The sequence below is a fragment of the Carassius carassius genome, chromosome 5 (genome assembly GCF_963082965.1).
Source record: "Carassius carassius chromosome 5, fCarCar2.1, whole genome shotgun sequence".
Classification (NCBI taxonomy): Eukaryota; Metazoa; Chordata; class Actinopteri; order Cypriniformes; family Cyprinidae; genus Carassius; species Carassius carassius.
In genome coordinates, this window is record NC_081759.1 from 40,780,295 (window position 1) to 40,799,361 (window position 19,067).

At 38.0% G+C, this 19,067-nt stretch overlaps 1 long non-coding RNA gene across 1 annotated transcript; it reads left to right on the forward strand.

The window, feature by feature from the left end:
* Nucleotides 1-17,200: 17,200 nt before the first annotated feature.
* Nucleotides 17,201-18,285, forward strand: LOC132140477 (uncharacterized). The gene is made up of 3 exons (XR_009433816.1): nucleotides 17,201-17,291; nucleotides 17,861-17,988; nucleotides 18,109-18,285. It is a non-coding gene; the product is annotated as an uncharacterized LOC132140477 (long non-coding RNA).
* The last annotated feature ends 782 nt before the right edge of the window (nucleotides 18,286-19,067 follow it).

Genomic DNA, 19,067 nt, shown 5'->3' on the forward strand with positions numbered 1-19,067 from the left:
AAAGTGTCAAACATAATATACAGATGATATTCATGATCTTATGATTTGCAATCTTCGATTTGTTTTTTATGCAATTATTATGAAAGGAAGTATCAATTTAATATTTAACTATATGAAAACAATATAAAGTATTTGGACACTTATAAAAAAAAAATTATCAAACCAAGTGCTGCTAGACATTTGTGCAGATGTTTCGCATCTGTGCAGCATTATGGGAAGGCATTGAGAGCGAAGGCATCAGTGAGAGCTGCTGAGAGAAGGCTGTGTAGGATCCTCTCTCGTCCCTTCAGCCATACGAGTGTTATTAACTTCTGCTTTTCATCAGATGCCTTCCAGACCCCAGCAGTCCATCCGCACCCTCCCTGAGACCCTCCACACACACGTCCAAGACAAACACAAGAGACAGAGACATCTTAACTGAAAAAAAATCAAACATGACATACCTAAAATATCTAAAGTAAACATACCTCTTTCCATTCATTTTTTCTTAGTTCTAAGCCAATTATAACCATTTAGAGCAGTAGTTTTGGTATTGCAGGTGGGCCGCCAATTACTATTAAAATAAATAATATTGTTAATATATGTAAAAATGTCTAAGTCATAACAAAACATAATTTCATTTATATAATTAAATAACAAAAAATAAATATCAAACTGTTACTATGCTTCCACTATTCGAGCTCGCTGATTGGTTTAAGAATAAACCACCAATTTATCTTAGATATTTTTGCTGCCTATGCTACAGAACAACAAATTCAAACATGGATTAATGGCTGTTGTGTTTCCTCCTGACTGCTTGCTCTGGTGACTATCTACCCGCTGCCGAGTTCTGCCTGGATCTGGTTTTCCCGTTTTGCTGAGCGGTGCCAGTCTATGGAAGCACATGGGTAGCGATATTCAATTTGGAATGTAATATGCAAAATGACAATGCAATATGTAAAATGACAATGCATTTCTGTATTTACATTTACATTTTCCAATACATTTGTGCAACTAAATTACATAATTTTAATTTGCCATTTCATACACCAGTTTTAATATGTAAAATGAAAACTAATTTTAATGCTTTATAAGTTGCTAAATTAAAATGAAAGTGTATCACAGAAATGATTAGATATGTATAACATGTTCAAGCAAAAACTGTGGCAAAATTATCATTTAAATGCTATTTTTCTTAAATGCATTAACACTCACAGTCAAGACACTTACGATTGCATTTTCATTCAGTGTCCCGCAATGAATGTAGCAAAATTCAATGTGCACATTGAAAATGCATTCCGAGCCGATCACGTGTCCGCCCCCCCGCGCCATGTCAATCACTGCGTGAACAAGGCGGGGCTTGTAGAAGGTCTGAGACTCAAATCTCAAGAAGAGGATTCAAGTGAGAGAACATGGACAAGACCGTTGGTCCGTGTACGTTTTGATCATTTCAGTTTATGGCATTAATATTTCATTCGCACTGGTAGGCGGGGCTGAAACGCTGCTTTCATCTGATTGGTCGAATCGCTCCACCTTCAGCTCGGTCTTTTCATTCTTTCAGACAGAATAAGAGTCAGTGCGAGTGAAGCCCTTTAATGTCTGAAACCACCGCTCACTGTTAATTAGCATAATATTAGAATCAGATGTAGCTGGGCACATAATTCGTGCTGCTGAGACCTGCAAATTATTTCTAGGTTGTAGTATTGTATGAATATTGTCCCACTGATAAATACAGTGCAAATAGTTCTGTCTCTTTGGAAAAAAGTGAAGTGGAAATAAAAATCAATAATAGACTGAACAGTTCCATGTCTGTAACATTTACCACTCTTATCTTTTAAGTCATAAGGCACTAGGTATGTGTGTGTGACATAAATAAATAATTGTAAAAATTAATATTGTTACTTTTCTGAAATAAAAATAGTAAAATTAGCTCTATGCTGCTCAGTGCTCCTGTAGCCTACCCCAGAGCGCCCTCTCGCGGCTGTAGACGGTAATGTTTTCTCTTGGTTCTGAATAAATGCGACTTATATATGTTTTTTTCCTCGTCATGACGTATTTTTGGACTGATGCAACTTATACCGAAAAATACGGGTAACATTATTATTATTATTATTTATTATGAGAGTAATTGACACAGACTAGAACTTTAATGTTTCACCAAATTCAGCTCAGATCTTCAGACTCGTCTGACTCGTGTTGCTGTATAACTGGCCAGACTTACCTTCCCAAGAAATCCTATTTTATTTTATTTCATAAATTTAACTATATTTATTTCCACTTCACCGTTATCCAAGGAGACAGAACTATTTGCACTGTTTTTATCAGTGGGACAATATTTATACAATACTATAACCTAGAAATAATTTAACGGGGTCTCTTGCAAGTCGCAGCAGCACGAATTATGTGGCCAGCATCATCTGATTCAAATATTATGCTAATTAACAGTGAGCGGTGGTTTCAGACATTACAGTGCTTCACTCGCACTGACTCTTATTCTGCCTGAAAGAATGGAAAGACCGAGCTGAAGGTGGAGCGATTCGACCAATCAGATGAAAGGAGCGTTTCAGCGCCGCCCACAAGTGCGAATGAAATATTGAAGCCATAAACCGAAATTATCAAAACGTACACGGACCAACTGTCTTGTCCATGTTCTCTCGCTTGAATCCTCTTCTTGAGATTTGAGTCTCTGACCTTCTACAAGCCCCGCCTTGTTCACGCAGTGATTGACATGGCGCGAGGGGGCGGAGACGTGATCGGCTCGGAATGCATTTTCAATGTGCACATTGAATTTTGCTACATTCATTGCGGGACACTGAATGAAAATGCAATCGTAAGTGTCTTGACTGTGAGTGTTAATGCATTTAAGAAAAATAGCATTTAAATGATAATTTTGCCACAGTTTTTGCTTGAACATGTTATACATATCTAATCATTTCTGTAATACAATTTAATTTTAATTTTGCAACTTATAAAGCGTTAACATTAGTATTCATTTTACATATTAAAACTGGTGTATGAAATGGCAAATGAAAATTATGTAATTTAATTTTCATTTTCATTTTGCACCAAACGTTGCACAAATGTATTGGAAAATGTAAATCTAAATACAGAAATGCATTGCCATTTTACATATTGCATTGTCATTTTGCATATTACATTGCAAATTGAATATCGCTACCCATGTGCTTCCATACCAGTCAGAGTTATTTTCTGTTAATTTCCAGTCCATTCTAGTGCTGTGCGATTAATAGAAATCTTCATAAAATCACGATTTGAGCGTGCGCGATTTCTAAATCGCTTTAAAACACGATTTTCCGCGGCCCTGACCTCCCGCAGTATGCTATCTGATCCAATCGGAATGCATTGCTCCTAGAGCGAGAACAGAACAGACTGGGCATATGCCTTTAACTCCAGGTTCACACACTGTCAGTGATACGCCTTTTTTCCGAGCCCATGTTAACGGATCAGAGCGTTCACACGGTAAAATACTAGAAATAAAAACGTGCGAAAATAATTAATATCTAACACATGAGCATAGAGAGAGTTGTGAGCACACAGGACGCAGTTTAAGTAAGAGGAGACACGTTTTAAGTGCGCACACTCTCTCCGCGCAGAGCAGCAAGTACGTCTGGTTTTGTGACAAAGCAAAGAAATCTGCGTGCGAACAGAGAGATTCGCGCTCATGCATTATTTTAATGTGCTTTCGCGTTATATTTATGCGCTCTCGCTGCTGACCTGAGGTCTATGAAGCTCTATGAACAATGCATGGCAAAAAAGTCCCTGGACACGTCTATACATTTTGTTACATCTTTACTATAGTGATAATTTTGACTTATGTCTGTTCTAGAGACGTTACAATTTTTTGATAGCTCTAATTGGTTTTCTTTTGGACACACCTTCTCATTCAAAAAGTTTTCTTTATTTTCATGACTATGAAAATTGAAGAGTCACACTGAAGGCATCAAGGGCTATTTGAGCAAGAAGGAGAGTGATGGGGTGCTGCGCCAGATGACCTGGCCTCCACAGTCACCGGACCTGAACCCAATCGAGATGGTTTAGAGGTGAGCTGGACCGCAGACAGAAGGCAAAAGGGCCAACAAGTGCTAAGCATCTCTCGGGGAACTCCTTCAAGACTGTTGGAAGACTATTTCAGGTGACTACCTCTTGAAGCTCATCAAGAGAATGCCAAGAGTGTGCAAAGCAGAAATCAAAGCAAAAGGTGGCTACTTTGAAGAACCTACAATATGACATATTTTCAGTTGTTTCACACTTTTTTGTTATGTATATAATTCCATATATAATTCCACATGTGTTAATTCATAGTTTTGATGCCCTCAGTGTGAATCTACAATTTTCATAGACATGAAACTTTATATATATATATATTAGTGCTGTCAAACGATTAATAGAATACATAATAAAAGTTTTAATTTACATAGTATATGTGTTTGTACTGTGTTATTCATCATGTATATATAAATACACACACATGCATGTATATATATATATTTAAGATTATTTTATATACTAAATATATTTATATACAATGTAATTTATATTAATATAAATATATACATCCAAAAAAATTAAAAAATAAACTCATAATAACTTTAAAATAAAATTTTGTAATAATGTATATGAAGATGTTTAAAAGTAAACTTAAAATCTTTTTTTTTTCTTTTAATTTGATTTTTTTTTTAATTTTTTTTATTTGCATGGTTCATTTTACTGACTAACTAACTAGTGTCCATCTATGCTGATCTCTTCAGCAGGGTCATCACTAAATAATGGAGCATAGATGTGTGCAGTATTTACTGTAGTATTTTTTTAATGATCAAGTTCATGCCTGACGAGTCTAAAAGAGAGGCTTGTTTGACTAAAAGCTTATCTAATCTAGTGAGCTGTGAACTGACCTACATGGCCTTGTAAGAGAGAGAGCCAAGGGATTTCCTTTCCTTCTCCACCATCAAGATGGACAATGTTGGCCCCCCTCCTCAGGCCAAGGGAGACAGCAGCGCTCACTCGGTGGCATTGTAGTGTATTGTGGGTAATCTGAGATGGCACCAATAATTCATGGTTACGTGGGGCATGGCATCTGACTGGCACGATTAGAAGAAGTGCATCTAATGGTCCCCTCTGCAGGGTCAGTGGCCTGCCATTAACATTTATTGCATCTTATCACTGCCTGACAGAATAGAACACTAGCTCACTAGCTTACTCGTCTATCTGTCTGTCTGTCTGTCTTTATTTCTGTCTGTCTTTCTGTCTTTCTGTCTGTCTGTCTGTCTGTCTATCTATCTATCTATCTATCTATCTGTCTGTCTGTCTGTCTGTCTGTTTGTCTTGTCTTGTCTGTATGTCTGTCTCTCTGTCTTTCTGTCTGTCTGTCTGTCTGTCCGTCTGTCTGTCTGTCTGTCTGTCTGTCTGTCTGTCTTTCTGTCTGTCTGTCTGTCTGTCTGTCTGTCTGTCTTTCTGTCTGTCTGTCTGTCTGTCTGTCTTTCTGTCTGTCTGTCTGTCTGTCTGTCTATCTGTCTGTCTGTCTGTCTGTCTGTCTGTCTGTCTGTCTGTCTGTCTGTCTTTCTGTCTGTCTGTCTGTCTGTTTGTCTTGTCTGTATGTCTGTCTGTCTGTCTGTCTGTCTTTCTGTCTGTCTGTCTGTCCGTCTGTCTGTCCGTCTGTCTGTCTGTCTGTCTTTCTGTCTGTCTGTCTGTCTGTCTGTCTGTCTGTCCGTCCGTCTGCTTGTCTCTCTGTCTGTCTGTCTGTCTTTCTGTCTGTCTGTCCGTCTGCTTGTCTCTCTGTCTCTCTGTCTCTCTGTCTTGCTTTCTGTCTGTCTGTCTGTCTGTCTGTCTGTCTGTCTTTCTGTCTGTCTTTCTGTCTGTCTGTCTGTCTGTCAGTCTCTCTGTTATGTGATCTTTAGTATCAATTTGACTATTTTTGAATTAGAATAGAAGGAGTAATAGGTTATTAGAAAGTGTGAGCAAGTAGGTTGTTCCCACACTGTTTGAGAATCTCACTGGGATGGGTTTTCCGAACCACCTCGAAAAATTGTATTAATGCTTTAAATTTCCTCATCTGTAGATGGTCTCACATTCCTTCAACATTCTGTGCAGCACCTGTGTTCTTGTGAATCTTATAGTCTTGTTTATTAAGAAGTAACCCTCGGTTGAGCTAATCCAGGGCCTCTGAAGAGGTTTAAATTGCTCTTGTTACATCGAATCTATTCGCTCAGACTCAGCTGAGCCTGAAACCTCTTCTCCATGATCCAAACTTACAAATAAAGGTCTCTCTATCTTACCTATTGCAGGTATGAAAGGCCACTATGTGCTTTAGTCTGAACTTTCCCCCTCCCGTTTTTTCAATTAGAGAAAGGCTGAAATAGAGGAGGGAAACAAAAAAAAGAGTCGCTGCTCTACCCAGCAGGGGACTTTTCATGTTGCACTTGATTCCTTCTTCCTGGGTTTCAGACATGGTATCATTTTTAGACAGTAGGCTACTGTGGATAGTATCAGATGTAGTGCATTTACACGGAAGCCTAATAATAAAAAAATATTCAATGAAATAAATCATCAGTAATACCCATCACTCTCTTGAAAGCCACTATACAAATACATTAATACAAATGTCGGAAAGATTACAACATTTCTGATGAGATTCCATATGAATATATGAAAATAAAAAATGTAAAAAAAAAAATTGAAGTAGTAGAATAAATAACAGAAAAAAATTGTTAACTTGGTATCAGGCACCACAAAATACATTCATAAAATATGAAAAGCAATTGCAACGGAAAAAAAGAAAAAAAACTTTTCTTAAAAAATAACCCCTTATCAGCTGCCACTGTAATGTAAATATCTGTTTTATTATATAGTATAATATATTTAAATTAGTATATTTATAGTCACCAGAAAAAAAGAAGAAGAAAAAACACAGCTGATTTTTTTTTTCCTTTGGAAACTGTGGTTACCATGATCAATTAGAGTAATTAGTAATTATTTACTCAATGTTACTTTTTCCAATTTTTTTAATTTTTTTTTTAAGAAAGAAAGAAACAGGAAAATTCAGGCAGTGCTGCAGACAGCTCTCCTCCACTGCGGGGTTTATCAGTTTCATAGTCGCATGTTTTGAGTTCATCCATCGCAGTTCAAACAGATACCGTGTTTACATTCTTGCAGCAAGCTGATTTTTCATACGGAATCTACACTACAGTTTTTCTCAGTCGCTTTGGTACATTTCTCGAATCATCCTTGAGATTTGCAAAACAGTAAGTGCATTTCTCAAAACAACTCGTACAAATAGCAAAACACCATGGATTACCTGCAAAAGCCAGTCTCCTGCTCAAAATCCTTAGTTCATCTCTCAAAAATAAATATCTGTGTCAATGAACTGATGTCAGTGTAATCAGAATGACAAGTCCTTGTGTCATAGTTTACGGATAAGACAGTCAAAATGCTTAGTCATGTTGTCAATATAACAGTGTACTCTGCAGGGATGTTCTGATGTAAACTATGGCAACATTTTAGATGACAGTTACTGTATTCCATATATCCATTTCAAAAGTACATATTTACACATTACTGTATGTGGGATATTGATTGAAAGAGACTGGATAGAATTCCCAGTTACAATTTTACTAGTGGTCTGACCCCCCCCCCACCCCCAAAAAAAAAATATAATAAAAAAAAAATGTACAATGCCATTGTGATATAGAAAGGGAAAAATGAATATGGGCACAAAGATGAAAATTTGTCAATTTTCTGAATTTGTAACTCTTGTGTTGTCCTCTGTCTTTACAGTATAAGCTTTCCAACTTAAGATTCATGAGATGAACCTTTGAGCTATTTCAGAGAAATGGTTTATTATTGTTTGATCTACATTCTCTTCATTAGTAAAGATTCACTTGCACAATCTATGCCAAACTGATAAAAAGACTAATAATAATTTGTAAAAATAAAAATAAAAAGTGTGCTTGGCAGTTTATGACAACTAGATTAACCATTTTGCATTTAATGACTTATACGATGAACTAAAGACTAGATGTTTTGAGGGGTAAGACTATTGCACAGAAAACTGTATAATTCATTTTGAGCGACATGACATTAGCAACTGATAATGTAGGAAACCGCAGATAAATGTGCGTAATCAATTGCATGAATGTACAAAAGTAATCGCAACTTGTTCAAAAGAATGAGAAACTGGTTTTATGATGTGTATAAATAACTAGATGATGTGGAGGTTGTACAAGTAGTTTTGAGAATTTCATTTCTGATTTGAGAAATGCACAAAAGTGAGTGAAAAAAACTGTAAAGTAGACCCTTGACAGATTATTGTTAAAGTTGAAAAAGTTGTAAAAAATGCAAACCAAAAAAAAAGATATAGAGGTTTAAGAAAATGATTTAGGAGCAATTTTTTATATAAAATATATATTTTATAAAACCTGTTGAACCCAAAATTTGCTAGAAAAGTTCCAGATTTGAGGTTGATATCTAAAAAATTCGTTTTTATTAATATTTTGTTTGTACAGCAAAAGCAGAAAACAGTAAAAATGTGAGTATTTGCTTTATAGGCCGAACCTGAGAAAATGGCACCATGTGGTAAAAAAAAATGTGTATATATATTTTTTGAAGAATCCCCAACAGAATGAAAGCCTATTAACAAAGACAGCTTCATTTTATAGTTAAATGGCCATGGGATTAAAAATTGCATTTATCTACTTAAAGGAGACATATTAGACCCCTTTTTACAATATGTAATATAAGTCTCAGGTGTCCCCAGAATGTGTCCGTGAAGTTTCAGCTCAAAATACCCCACATATCATTTATTATATCATTTAAAAAATGACCATTTTGAGTTGAAGCAGAAACATTGTGTTTCTCGTGCCTGTCTCTTTAAATGCTAATGAGCTGCTGCTCCCCGCCCCCTTTTCCAGAATAGAGCTGCCTCATTACAGCTCAGAACGTCTCAGGTTACGAATGTAACCATGGTTCCCTGAGTAGGGAGACACTGCGCACTATAGGGGTCGCTATAGGGAACACCTCGTCGTGACCCATGTCTGAAGCATACATTGAAAAAACACCAACAAGTTGGCCGGCGACAGCCTCTGACGTCACTACCGGCACGACTATAAACAGTCACTGGGAGAACACATCATTCACTTCTTCGTCTGAAGCTTGCGTCCGAAGCATGGCAGGGAGCTAGCGGACGCGTTGTCTCATTCCCCATTTGTAACCCGAAACGTTCCCTTTCAAGGGAACTTCGAACTGCATCCTCTAGGGGTCACTATGGGAAATAGTATACCCACGCGGCCTAGCTGAGGGAAGTACAGGCCAGAATCATGACGAACACTACGGACCAACCATTTCCATGGGAGTTGCCCCTGGGACGTTTAGACAGCTGTCTGTGACTGTACCCCTTACGGCAAAGACCTAAGCTTCCTATCCAACTTAATTGTTAGGGTCTCGGCCCATGGTAGAGCTGAAGGCTTGTAATCAAGAAAAATTTATTTGAAGGGATACGGCTAAGAACCTAGCATTTTATACTTAGTCTTGCCTGTCACACAGGGGCTACCGCTTGCTTTCACATAAGCTTGCTGAAAGAGCTGTCTCAACAGTTCTCTAGTAGCAACACCCTTTTTAGATATCCGAGTATACATACAGTAGGTGGAGTGGTGCACAAGATGAACGGGGATTTTACAACTCAAGAAAGGGCATGAAGAAACCGCAAAAAGCCCTCACCATTTAGGATTTTAGAAAGAATGCAGAATACTAGCGTGCGAACTTACCACAGTGTGGATTTCAGAAAGTGTGCAAGGACTTCACGTACAGCTCAGCTCATAGATGGAATGGTTCATCTCAAAACAGTACATTTGAGAGTCATCAACTCGATCTGTGGAAATAATGCTGGAGCGTTCTGGGGAAAAAACAGAGAACTCAGTCTCATATGAGAGGAGAACTCTAAATTCATAGTAGCGCACTCATAGGCGACCCTTCGTGGAAAAGGGAAGTGATGCTTGAAGTGTATAAACAAATACACACTGGCTGAATGGAGCCCAAGGAACCAAGGTCTAATCATCTCGAGAAAGGGAAAGAGGCTGAGCATGTAATCCTTACCGTACAGGATTTCAGAAAGTGCGCATAGTCTTGCGTGCACACTCACCACTTACGTGGATTTTAGAAGTGAGCAAAGTGTTCAAGTGCTCACTGATCACCATGTGGTTTTCAGAAAGTACACAGAGCTTAGCGTGTGTACTTAAAGATTCCTAAGCGTCGCAGAGGTGCTGAACCGCATGGGAGAGGCGAGCTCAACTTATACAAACCTCTGGTGAGGGGAGCATCACCTGAGGCAGCGTATACAAGAAGACTTCTGTAACTGCCACCTCCACTTCCCACTGGATGCAACAGCACAACTAAGCAGCCAGGAGGTCCCTCAGGGTGACTTGGCCGGGCTGTGATGATCAAGGAGGCTCCCGCAGAAACCTGTGATCTCAGCAGCCTAATACCGGAACATGAAGCCGGATGGCTGATGCTGTTGAGCATTTAATAAACACTGTAACTGCCTTCTTTTAGTCAGAACCATCAGTAAGGTGGTTGCTATGAACATATAACCAGCCAAAAATATTATAGGTCCAGCATAGGAGACTGTTATGCGATAGGTTTCCACCTAACCTCGATCAGGTGGAGAGCTGGGGGTTACAAGGGAATTAGTAAGGGGAGGATAAAAGCAGAAGTTAAAAAAAGAACAAGTAGATACTTAGGTATCGCTCTGATTCGGACGAGAATGCTGCCTCATCCGGATCACATCCCTTAGGTTCTGCTTAACTCCTTGTGACCCACGATTCCTCTTACCCCTGCCTGCAGTTGGGGGAGGAGCGCAAGTCCTGACACTAGCCTTCTGTGCCCGTCTTTGATCCTTAGATCGAGGCAGGCCAGGACCCCTATGTTGTTCAGACTCAGACCTGGACCTTCATGGATCGAAGGATCTGAAAGCAGCGGAGAGCGCCTTAGTCTCCCTGAACTTCTCGATCACCGTCTCAAAGGAAACACCGAAAAGGTCAGAAGGCGAAACCTGAGCATCGAGAAGAAAGCCTTTTCTTTCTTCAAGATGATTGCCAGGTTCATCCACAGATGTCGCTCCACTACCACCATGGTTGCCATAGTCCTGCCCATGGTGAAGGCGGCCTGCTTCGTAGCCTGGAGAGAGATCTATGGTGCGGCGCAGCTTTGCTACCTGATCAGGAAAAAGGCCCTCGCCTCTATCCAGATCTCTTAGCAGATCAGTCTGATATGCTTGAAGCACCAACATCATGTGTAATAAAGCCACAGTCTGACCTGCTACTGCGTATGCCTTGCCATCAGATGTATTTCTTGAAGGGGCTTAGATGGCAAGTAGGGAGATTAAGAGAATATTTCTCACCCTCAGAAAGAAAACTCTTTCTACAGGGGGCATCCTCTCATAGCCGTTTTCGCACATCGACTCGATATCACCACAACTCTTATGCCAAATGTGAGAAGAAAACGGCCTCTTTCATTTTTTTTGATCTCTGTATGGAGATCAGGCAGAAATGGAAGACTCACCTGAGCTGGAGGGCTATGGTCAGAAAGATAAAGCTCATCGAAGCGGCCTCACGGCGTCACCTTGTTAGCACACTTTCACAGCAAGTCCGACTTTACCATGGCATGATCCATAACCTCCAATAGCTCTACATACGCAGGGCAAGAGAATTGAGAAGGCTCAGCCTCAGTTTCTTAGCCATCCTAAAATATCTCCTGCTTTTCCTGGGTAAAAACCCAGCAGAGCACCAACCTCAATATCAGAAAGTGTTAAAGATATAACATCCTCCTCCTAAGGCTCTCTCTCATCCACTGCCGACGATTGCAAAAGGGAAAGTCCCTCTCTAAACCACTCAGACAGATTCATCTGTAATTCTCACAAGCTCATTCTCCACTGTGCCTCAGCAGCAGCCGGTCCTGATCCATGGGAAGCAGATGGCAGCCTTTTTTCCTTTTTTTACTCAGAAAAGAGATGAACAAGAGCAGGGCTTTTTCATGGAAAAAATGCTCACAATGCACGGAGATTGCCTCCTCAAAGACATTGCGTGCTTGCTCTAAACCCAGACAAACGACGCAAAGATCTTGTGTGTCATTGGGTGTCAAATAACTCCGACACGGATGCACACATTGTCTAAACGCTTGCTAGAAGTCGCCATGATAGACAGAGAAAGATCGCTCTTACCAATTCTTTCAGATGCACGCTTCAAACAGAACAGTCAGTGAAGACGAAGAAGAGGATGATGTGTTCTCCCGGTGCCTGTTTATAGTCGTGCAGGTAGTGACGTCAAAGTCTGTCGCCGGCCAACTCATTAGTGTTTTTTTTGATGTATGCTTCAGACACGAGTGATGACGAGGTGTTCCCTATAGCGACCCCTAGAGGACGCATTTCGAAGTCCCCTTGAAAGGGAACTATTTTTAAATACATTGAATAATTGAAAATGAATGAACAATTCTCAAAACTATTCTTTTTTTCTTTTCTTTTTTAGCTAGTAAACAAGCAAAACTAAACATTCTGAACAATACTTTTAAGCAGTGCATTCGTAGTTCGTATGCTGAACTCTAAGAAAAGCCTGTAAAAGTAGGGCACAATCTACTATTTTAATATGAATGATTTTTCTGTATTGATTTTTCTATATATATTTTTTTTTACATTATGTATTTCGTATTTTCGGGATAAAGGGTTACAATTGAGAATGGATATAGTCAGGGGCGGAGTGACAATCGGGACGATCGGGACTTTTCCCGGTCGGCCGGTCGAAGGGCCGGCCGGTTGATGAATTTTCATGATGGCCCATTATAAATTATTCATAACGGCCGTGAGAGTGGCCGGAGCGGGAGCGCGGCGGCCGGCACTGTATTTCTCAGTCATAGTTACCCCCCTGCACACTCATCTCATCTACCCCGTCATATTCTTCATACAGAACTTTCATGGTCACAAAAAAACAAACCAAAATCGAGCATTTAATTCATTTGTTTGTTCTTAAATTAACATAGAATGGAGTAAAACCTCCTGGGAATTCAACAGGTGAATTGACAGAAAAAACAGTTGCGCCACTCAAGCATTAACGTAAATATTGCTAGCCGCCCGTGAACTAGCACAAGCTAGTAAATGTTGGTAGCCTAATAATAATGACTAATTTAATTAGTGGTAGGTAGACAGTGGTGTGTGTAGCAATTTCACTGGATCTAAACAAATCAGTCTAACCATAGACCACGTGACCAGTAGCGGTGGCTTTCTAAATATATTTAAAATAATTTTGCAAGGGTTATGACGTTAGTAGTATATATTTTTTAGCATTTTTTTTTTTGGACAACCGAGGGCTGGTGGTTTACGAAATTTCCCGGTAGATTTTTTGGTCCCACTCTGCCCCTGGATATAGTATAATGCCCTGGAAAATACAAAAAAAAATTCTAGATATTTTTCTTACAGTGTACTAACTGATCAACAATAGCAGGTACAAGCTTCTAACAAAGTACGGCATATTAGTAGACAAGATGTTATGCATATGTTGGATTCAAGTTGTTGTAAGATGCAGATGCCATGTTTTCAACCTGGTCTCACAGAATTCCGTGAAATGTCCACGGGCCCTTAACTCAAAATCCGTGAAATCATCACGGAATTGCCCCAAATTCCGTGACGTGGCCACGGATATATCTCCAACGCAAGTCAATGACACTGACCTTCCGTGGTCCACACACGGATACCCGTTTCAATGACGGAGTACAGAACTCGCTCAACGGACGTGCTTTCTCATTTGGAAACGCAACATTTGAAGTATTTGTTTCTTTTCCAATGCCATAATGACGTTAACCAGACAGTTATTGTAGTTATTGCATTGTCCTGCCATCATAAAAATTTACTTTGATTCTGTTAGCCTAACTAAAATCTGTGATACGAGCACGGAGTCTGTGCTGAGATCACGGATAACTCTAACGCAAGTCAATGACACTCATCTTCCGTGGCCCACACACGGATGCAGTCTCACGGCAGTTCGTGATTTGGGCACGTAATTTAATCTATTTATTCGTGGCATGGACACGTTTATTTCGTTATTTTCGTGATTGCAGCACGTTTTTTTTAAACTAATGCATTTCAATTGGAGGCATCTTTCGTGCATCAGCACGATACTTTCTGATTAATTAATTTTTTTCCCCCACAGGACAACAGAAGAAACTTACTGAAACTTTTTTTTTTTTAAATCGGAGCTTAACTTACTGTAACAAAACTGAGCAACATACTGTATTGCTGGTGACAAAAACACACATTAAAACTTTTTTTGCTGTAAAATGCACAATGGTTCTTTTTTTACTTTTTTTATTGATTTTTATTTTTTTCATAGGCCTAGATTTTTTTTTAATTACAGATATCAATATCAAGTCCTTGACACATAACTGTAACACATTTTCACATTTAGAAACAATATAGTTTAAATAAAAAGAAAAAATAAATAAATAAATAAATAATCTAGCAGAGATCTTTTTTTTTATTTTTTTTTTTACTTTAGACTCTAAAGTTAAAAGTTTTTATTAAGGTTATTGTAAAGGCTGCTTAAAAATGCTGTTGCTGATGAGCCGCTGATCGCTGTCAGATTCTGCGATATGAATGTCCGCGTTGGATTGTGGCTAATGGGCTTAGAATGAGCCCCGCTCGGCCTGTGTTCTGGCTTACTGTAATATTTCACCGGTAATAAGACCGAAATAATATAATTAAAATAAAGAAATGAATCAATACAATGATAACATCTAAATAAATGTTGATAGATGTAGCCTTATAGTTTTAAAAATATCAATAAACAGCAAATCAACACAGCTTCGAAATAATAACCGAAAAAGACCTAAATAATAATAATACATAATTAATTTACAGCACCGCCACTTCCACCACGCGCATCACGCGCTTTGCGTCAACCCATTCACTCCCAAAGCGTCAAAAACTGAAGGCTGGTCAAGCGCCTCTAGCGTCACTGACATGAGATGTTTATCGCTATGAAATCACGTTCAAGAAGTCTCATTCAGCACACATCGCGATACTTGCCATCAGTTTACAAGAGCCGCAGGTGGGGTGAGTAGTAGTAAATATGCTCTTTTAATGCCTGTTATAAAATGTATTCTGTCTTCTTTATTAATCAGATGAGCGCCTTATGTTTACTCTCTGTATTATATCGGTCATCCGAGGCTGTCTTTGAGTTTCATTGTGTTTAACTAAATGAACACAGCTGCTAACTGGGGTGATTAAACTCTGTCACGTGACGTGCCATAGACCTGGGATCCGTTTTATATTCATTTCAGGTTCAAAGATGGAAGTTGTATTTGTAGTAAAATCATGGTAACCATGACACCTACAATAGTAGGTCAAACCCAGTAAACAAGACATTTACCATGTTTTTTACCACAGTAACTGTAGTTTTACTATGGTTTCGTGATAGCACAATAATCACCAAAATAATTATAGTTGTACCACTGTAATGATAGTGTTTAAATGTGCTTTTATATGACATATTTCACAGTAATCACATTTACTGTACCATGCTTGTAATACCTTTCTAATGTAAATAAAAAAAAAACAAATTTTTCCCATCTTGCAGTTCATTCATATTAGTTTATATCTTAAATATTTTGCTCACAGATCACTATTAACATTCTGTATATAATTCTGTTTTATTTTCTCTCCCCTTGTATTTATTTTTTAGCTGAAAAGATGTAAAGGAAGCAGTCAGCCCAGTCGTGTTTGTGGAGAGGTATTCCTTCAGAAATGGAGAAGACAGAAAGCTGCAGAGGCAGGTTGGTCTGTGACTGTGATAGTTTGTTCCTTTTATCAAACATTCCTGCTGTTATCATTTGCACAGCATTTGTTGTTTCTTAAACTGTTGTACGGTCCAAATACCCACACTTGCCATCTTTGCACATTTCCTTTATTTGGCCCAAGTGAGCATGAAGATCCCAAGTGTGTGTCGATCTTAACATGACAAAGTTCGTTTCAACTTTGCATTTTAAAATAAACTTCTAAATGTTTTTCCAATAGTCCCTATTAAAGATGACAATTTAATTTGTGGTGCTTCTAATTAAGTGATAAAAAGAAGTTACAAATGATGTACAAAATAAATATACTTTTCTGTGCACCAAGAAATTATTCTCAATATCTAATTATTATTATTAATATTTCACATACATTGGAAAGGTTTGCGTGACCTCCTGTGAGATCTCTGCAAAAAGTCTCACGATTAATTCCAAAACATGATGCATGATGGGATACACTAAGCGTTGTAAAGCGCTCCGGAGCAGTATTGGAGAGGTTTAGTTTGTGTTAAGGATGCTGCGCTTTGGCATTATTAAGACCGGGGACAGTCTTGTGCATGCACTGTCACGTACACACACTCTCAAGGGACCTCAAGTGTGGGTATTTGGAAAGGGGAAAAGTCTTTAAAATGATCCCTAAATACAGTCGCACATCAAAGTCTTAATAATTCACTAATTCAATTTAACACTTGTATGATATTGTACAAGCCCCTGGACAATCTCATCTGACACTGTCACAATATTGGAAAATCACACAGTCAGAAAGTTTATATTGTTCATTGGCTTCTCATTAAATTACTTCAAATAAGCCCCATCAGTTCATGTTCCCACTATACGTGATCTCCACGAGTAGAAATGCTAGTTTAATGTGTCAAGTGATATATATTAAATCTTTGATTAATTTGTCAGAACCAGATCAATTACACTACTGATAACAGCCCTATTAGCATGTATTAATTTTTAAACCAACTCATATGAATATAGCTTGCTATTAATGACTTATACAGCAATTAATTATACAGCATCTTTGCAGAGGATGCTTTCATGGTCTAAAAAATAATGTATAAGTAATGAATAAGTTGCATGTAATGAAATAATATTTCTGTCTTACAGGATTGTTTGCAGATAATGCTGCTCTTCTTTTTCAGAAGTTTTTGGTGAGCCAACCCTCACACACCTTCCTAAAAACTAAAAGAGCTATTACTGAGTCTCAGTGAATCTTGCCATGATCAGCTCTTCCCAGGTACCTTTTTTTTTTAAATATTTTTGAATTAACATTTACTCATCAAATGCTCTGGTCTGAATCTTACTTTAAATTAACTTAATTATATGTTTAATGAGCAATATTAATTACACACAGAGTAAGTAGAGATTATCTTGTTTCACAGAAGAGAAGGAAGACCAAGGAAATGATTTGATCAGGATGAGGAATGAAGAGCTCATCTTGTGCTCAAACAAACAGAAGTCCTCTGGTATGTGTGTGTGTTGAAGCAATGCTGTGTTATGTGTTACAGCACTTTATGATGATCTCTCACAGGACTGGTCATGTCAGCCGTGATTATTCTTTCCAATGTTTTTATTGTTATGTTATTTTATTTGATACAGCTATTATAATTATAGCATGTTAGCAAAGTGTGACTGAAACATTTTTAATCTTAAGTTTTTAAAAAACACTACCTGTTTTTCTTAAAAGCATACAAGTGCCATAAAAGTGGTTTAATTGATATAAACACCAATTGACATTATCTCATTGTATCGTAAACGTTGTGTTATAAATTGTGGATTGATATTTGATTGGTTTGAAGCAAGGCCTTACACTCCACAGACTAAAACACATTTGTGAGAGAAGTCAGGAACTTTGGAGAGAGATTCTAGAGGAAGAAAACACATTTACTGCAACATTAGATCGATTCTAGAGTCTCTGAGAACTACACATGCTAATGGAGTCTCATGAGCAAGACCTTTGCCTCTGTAATTTTTTCTTAATTCTTGCAGAATTAAATTGTTTATTGCAATACTTTAACAATTTCACTTTGCACAGATGATCTCATCAGCCAAATGAGGGGTTTTGATCAAGTGATGCTCTTGAAAGGAGTGAAAGAAGAGGATGTGGTAAATTGTCTTCAGAGAAAAGGCTTCTCAAAAGGTCTTAAAACAGCTTGAAGAATGGTAAGTGTACAGTACTACAAGGGTCATAGTTGCTCACCCTGCTAAAATCACACAGAACATAAGCTGAGCTCTCTGTCCATTAAACAACTTCATCTGGATTGTTTGTTACACTTTGACCAGGTCTGGGATCTTAGGACTGAGAGATCCTCTGGCTGAGAACATGCTACACCACATCGGTGCTGGATATCAACCACAAACTGTTTCCAGACACGAGAGAAGAAGATCACGATGGGGAGATGAAACCAGTTTAGATGTGATGATAAGGAATCATTATTTTCTGGAACAGTATCACATGTCTTATATGTACTGTATCGCATGATCTGAATCACAGTTGACTGGATGGGATTGTGTGACTTTTAAGGACATTTCATCACTCATCTGTGTGAACTGATTAATATATGAGGTTAATGTATTTTTGATGATAAATAATTATTTTCCTTGAATCTTATTTGTCTTGATGCTACTTTTATCATCTTTATATTCTATGCTTCAATAAAATGAAAATGGTGAATATTGTGTTCTGAAGATTCTTGGTAAATACATCATTTTACTAGGTAGGCTCATATGTGTTTATTTTAGACTTGGAAAAACTACATATTATTAATTATCGGGATTATTTTTTACTTAAGACATAAAAATATTTGATCAGATTAATGACATCTGGGACATCAATACACCAGAAAGTTATTATTGTTTATATTTAGTAACAAATGCCAATTGTTTTGTGAAAGAAAGGGAGTTACGAGATTAATTATTTTGCATTACAAGATGTTGCCATGGGCTTTATTGTTACAAACACTTGAGGGATAACTGAGAATGTAGCAGGAATGATCAATGTTTATCTTGAACTGCATTAAAACCAAGAGCATGCACATTACTGATGTCCAGTACCTGAGGAGCAAGATAAGGGGGTGAGGAGGACATTTTTTACACAGATTTTTTCTAATTAGTTTTTCCATGTTTCATCAGATGGCCTCAACATGTCCTGTCAAAAGCTTTACTAGCCATGATGTTAAGATTAGAAAAGTGTGGACTGTGAAAACTGTCAGATATAAATGTGACTCAGCTCAGTTTGTTGT